The following is a 6,000-nucleotide window of genomic DNA, read 5'->3' on the forward strand; positions in this document are numbered from 1 at the left end:
TTCCCCCCTTCCACCGCTGCCACCACCACCACCACCACCACACAAGTCAATCCACCCTCCATCCCACCACAATTATGCACTTCTTTCCATGCTAAATGTACTTCCTGTTCCCCGCCATTAGACCGCCATGTCTTAGTGACCAGTGAGACCTCAGTAAAACATGTCCACTCCGGCTGCAGGCACCCACAGCGCACTGCTAAGGGGCCGTCAAGGGCTTCACTTTGAACCTGGCAGCTCCGGGGAACATTCCTGCCTTGAAAGGTTTATTTGGTTATCTCTCCAAACGTCCTGAGGTGAAATATACTGTTAAGTAAACTTAGCTGATACGAACCAGTTGTAGGCATCCAATAGTAAACAGATTGTAACTGCTCATGAAATGGTTGCTGCCTGCATCTGAGCAGTGCGCTGCACACTGTCTACCTCCACCCTGCAACGTCAGAAATAGCAGGTTTTTCTCATAAGGCACAAGAACTTTAGATGGACTTTTGCCTCAAGGAAACATGGACTCTGAACTTTTACAGTTTCTCTGGTTTTTTCATCTTATTATTATCTCAGCCGTTTTGTACTTTTATGACAAGACTTCATGTTAAATGTTATATGGATACAGGCTTTGGTTGTACTTTTAAAAGATGTGCAAAGGTACAGCCATTCTTTGCAAAACAGTGTGTAGTGTAGTGTGTAACCTGCATGTGTTTGTGTGTATGTGTGTTTGCAGTTCTCCAGAATTTGGTCTGCATTCATGTGGATAATTATAACTTTATGGAGATTTTTTTCCCTCCCTTCCTTACGACCACATCTGCAGCAGAGGCAAATAGTAGAGGAAGGGTGGAGGCCAAACTTTCTGGTTCTCTCTCTCTTTCTCCTCTTTCTGTTTCTGTCTCTTTGTCCCTGCTGTCTGCCTCTCTCTCTCTCTCTCTCTCTCTCTCTCTCTACCTCTCTTTCCTTCTGTCGCTCATCTTCCTTCGTGGCCCGGACCACCTACGTTTGGAGCCTTGGGTGGACCCAGAACCATTGCTATCAGCGCAAGTGTACTCAAACGTCCCATAATGACTTCCACTTAGAGCCAGTCCATAAACACTCTCAGATGCACAGAGACACACTCTCATGGCTCAGGCAGGCTGGCTGCATGCTTTTCTTCTCCGCAGAGGCTGCAGTCACTTAGCTAGTTTCCTTAATTCCTTTCTTAATAGGAATCTGTTTGTTTGTTTGTGCATTGGTTCAGTGCTGTTTATTTGGCTGCCTGTTTTATGACATTTAGCAAAGTCCTTCGAGCCACCCTAGGAGCTGTGCTAACCTCATGTGTGTGTGTGGCAACCTTCACATATTAAACTTGAAGCTTTTTACAGTAACTCAGTGAGTTTTCCGGCAGTGGTTAGACCTGCGGTGAGGCTACCTCCACGAAGATTTACCCGTCAGAATGGCTTCATGACTTTGTATGATACCCAAAGCTACAAGTTCCACGCCTGTGGATGATGATGTCACTCCATATCATGTAATTATGTTTGCTTTATGTTAAATACTATAAAATTCATGTGCAATGCAAGGGTGGAGTTGACATGTTCCTTTAACTCATTGAATGACCTCAAGCTAATTTAACTGCAGTGCAACACTGTGATTGGTTTAGTACAACTCTGACGAGGAGGTCGTGTGATTAGAAATGTCAGTTTGCTCTGTGTTATTTGTTTGTGTTCTCACTGACGTCGCTTTCAATCTATGCAAGCTTTCAACTGAAGAGTGAACAGTGAAATGATGAACATATTCTGACAGTTATGCCATTATGTGATCAGCGCTAAAAGAAGCCATGTGGGTCAAGAAACACAAGCAGTCAGAAGATCATAAAGGTTTTAAATAAAGCCACAGCTTTGCCAAACACATCTTGATGAAAAATGGTAATTTGTAAAATTGTTGATCAAGGTTTCTATTGCAAAACATCAGTATAAGAGTCATTTTAAGAAAAGCATGTGATAATATTAAAGTATATGATGATGATGATGATAAGTTTTTGCAGTCAAGTGAGATTATTATGTTTCTGGAAAATTAGAGAAAGAGAAATTTTGTTTGTGCCAGTTTTGACTCTTGCATGGTCAATTCTCTGCCAACTGACCCTTGGAACAAGACCAGATTTTGACCAAGAACAAAATAGGATTGTTCTTTCTAACTTGTAGCTTTCTAAGATTTATTTCACCTTACACTTGCTGGTTTAGACTAAACTCAGTAGTAGTGGTAGTCTGTATATGAAGGAAAAAAGAGTGCTGCTACTATACAATCAGATTACCTGATGTGCTTGACCAACTTTGACCTAGTGTGCTAGCTGTCTGCTTACGCAATGTTCCTTTGTGAAAATGAATTATTGCCCACATTTTGGTTTTACCTCCCAGTAATGTAACTTGAAAAAACTGTCTCAACTCTTGGCTTCATACAATAACCATCACAACTGTCAGAAAGTTTGACCAAATTCTGAATGCTTGAATCCAGTTGTACTAAAGCAGAATTATCCTTTAACAGTGAAAGCTGCTGATATTCTGTATTCTGTTATTGCTGTTAATACCAACAACCCTGACACCTGCAGACGCTAACTTGAACTTGATCGTGACAGAGGAATGTCCAATATCACTGTGTTTATCACAACACGTGGAGTTTATCTACTAGTGAGATAAACACAAATATTCACACATCATTCTGCACAAACCTCCTAAACACATCACACACTCCCTGTTGTGAGAGATTGGGTGGACTATCTCCAACCTGCTCTGACAGGATAGAGGAGATAGGTCTTTGCAAATGACATTTTTGCCAGCAGACTGGAAAGACCGTTACGTGACAACAGAGCATCTCCTGAAGACTGGAAAAAGAGGAGAGGAGAGAAAGGACAAGATTGAGATCAGATTCCCAGCTGTTCTGCTCCCGTCTTCTATCAATGTTGACATTTCAGAGTATTTTATATCATGTCAGAAAGTGGTTTTGAAAATGTGCCACTGACATTGTGGTTCTGACGCTAAGCCGTGGAAAACAGATCTGAATGTGTCTCACGCTTTTTTTTTTTGCCTGTTTAAGATTTCCAAACTAAACATGAAGAGACCATGATATTCTATATAAATGACAAGCATGTGCACGGGTTCGTGTTCACACACAAATCTAGAAACGAATCAAAGACAGCAAGATAAAAACATCCAATAGCCTCTTTCATCTGGTTTGTTTAGAATTTTTCCATCTCATGTTTATCCCTCGAGCAAAACTATGCATCTTGTTTTGCAATCAGCTGCCGTTTAATCTGTTTGGGACATTGTCTCCCCTTCTATCAGTACACAGGTGAGTTATCGCTGCAGCTCTGCATCCTGCCAAGCGTGGGGTTTCACAGCTCAGGGGCCACTATCTGGACTCTCACCGAGCAGCTATCTTCACATGTGGGTCAGAGGGCGGACATGTCCACAGCTCACAAGATCAGATACAACACTGAGCCCTGCCATGATACGCCCACTCTCAGGTGATGTTGCAAACCTCAGGAGATTACAGATGAGAAGATTCGAGATAGCAAGCATGCGATGGGGCAGGTGGTTGTTATTCTGACAGGGGAAAATGAAAATGAAATGATCTGCTTTGAATCGGGACATTATTTGCGTTTTGTGAATCACTGGGAAAATATGCTTTTGCTTAATGGTCTGTTTAAAACTCCAAACCTGGAATTTAAAGAAAAAAAATGTTAAGGAGACCAAACATGAGCAGATAAAATCATTCGATTTAAGACATGTTAATCAGAGGAACACTAGCTTAGTTGAAGTGCATCATTTCTTCATCTTTCTTCACTCTTTCACTGCTCTGTCACTTTTTACAGTCACCTGTCAAATTAAACAAACAAAAAAAAAAGCCAAGGTCCACTTAATTGGTATTTCTGACCGTTTCAGCCAGATCCCTGATTTCCTCAGTTCAGTAAAATGTTTCAGGGAAGAAAATGAGGCTGAAAGCTTGAGAAAAATCAGAGACACTTTTAATGAGAGTTTATTTGTCAAAAATCTGCCATCATTTGAAGACACGTTGCTACTGTGAGACAAGTTGCTGTGACCTGCTACTTGATGTAGCAGCGGCTTCCCTCTCAGGGTCATGCAGAGTTGAGGGTGAGTCAATTACAATTGCTAGTGAGTCAATTAGCGTTGGTGACTCACTTTGTGGGCTCATTTTTTCTGTGAGTCACCTAGACGAGCCATTGCATTTCCTGCAACACAAAGAGACTTTCTCGTTTTTCTTAGGCACCCGCTGTTTGGACAGAATAGCTAGCTTAATTGACCTTGCTTTGATGTTCCCAGTTAAAGGTTTTGTCTGTGTAGTGTCACTCAGCAGGCAACATGAACTAATGACAGTCTCTCCCTCTCACTCCTGAACACTTTGGTGGGGGGGGTGGAGGGGTTTTGATAGTATGGTTTCCCCAATACAAGTGCTACCCTTTCTTCCCCCATCCTGTTACATCCTAAAGCCACAGCCACAAAATAACATTAATTGGATGAGAGCTCCATGGGCTGTAAGTGAGTAAGTAAACAGTCACTGAGGCCACATCCACACCAAGGTGGATAAATCTGGGAACCTCATTTACAACAGAAAATGACTTCCAATCCAACCAAACCAAACCAAACCATTTTCAAGTTGTTTTTGAAAATGATTCTCCCCAAATTTAAATACCAGCAACTCTAGCTGGTGCTGCAAACATTATTAATCGACCCAGACTGGATGATCCAACTTTGAAGCTAATGTTGTTTAAGGAGTTTTTGTATAATTCAGAGAACTCAGATACCAGTAAAAAGCTCCAGCAATGTTTTCCTCTGTGTGGTTTGTGCTGTTGTCATGGTCACGTGGTGAATCGTGACAGCAGACAGCAGCCACTGCCGTCGTGTTTACCCTCAGTCAGCAACCACTTGCTGACTGAAAGTATCCAGGCAGGACCGGGATGAAACCGTCCAGTTATGCCACTTGGCATCTGCATATTAGAAATCACCTGATAGCCTCTTTCGTGTGTGTGTGTGTTTCAGTATTGCCAAACACAGTTTACGTGTTCTCACTGACATATTTTTAAACCGAACGTGTAGGAAAGTAATTTGATGTCTGCTATGCACCACCAAACTCAATCTGTCCTTTCAGGAAAAACTCACTGGGTGTGAAAAATGGCCGCCTGATGTGGATGGAAGGCCAAAACGTGTTCAAATTTACTCATCTTACAGGGGACGTGGCCCGAGTCAGTGCACCAGCACACTTTAACTCTGCCCCCTTTATGCACCTCTATCTCTGGGGTGCTGAGAGCAGAGATTTTGGTTCCATCATCACAGGCTGAGTGGCTGCAGACAGGAAGAACCGGCCCATCTGCTGAAGTAGTTTGCTGCTGTTGCTGACTACGGAGGACGTTAGTGTTCCGTTAGTGTGCTGTTTTTGTTATTTAACATTAATAACAACCTGCTTTTCAGTTCAGTTCACTTCAGCTTGACGCGCACTTCGTTCACATGATAAAAAGGACAATATGCACACACACACTCAGGGGGGTGGACACAAAATCATGACCACCTGTACGATCTAATGTAATAACACCACAATAGCCCCCTTTGTGAAGCATATGATGTTGATAGTCTGTCTCTATGGTAACTTTTGAGGGCAAAGTTTGCTATTGTATAGGACTGTATAATACATGTACTGTTACCCCATCGGCCTATTTAACTACAAAGCTGTACGCTTCACTGAAATCTTTAGGTTCGTAAACTAAGCACACAAGAAATCTTCTTGATTGTATCTTTGCACAATACACTCACTCTAATGTAAGGCAAGTATATTTTAGAGCAGCCACACTACATACCCCAACACCACAATGAACACACACACACACACACACACACATACTCAATACACACATACATAGACTTCAAAGCAAGCAGAAATTATAGCCTGCATACTAACTGGGGCCTGGCACACTCTCCTTGGCTCTCTCCCTGGCTCTCCTTCTTCTGAAATAAATACACCCGCAAA

This window comes from Scatophagus argus, chromosome 15 (assembly GCF_020382885.2).
Source record: "Scatophagus argus isolate fScaArg1 chromosome 15, fScaArg1.pri, whole genome shotgun sequence".
In the NCBI taxonomy this organism is placed as follows: domain Eukaryota; kingdom Metazoa; phylum Chordata; class Actinopteri; family Scatophagidae; genus Scatophagus; species Scatophagus argus.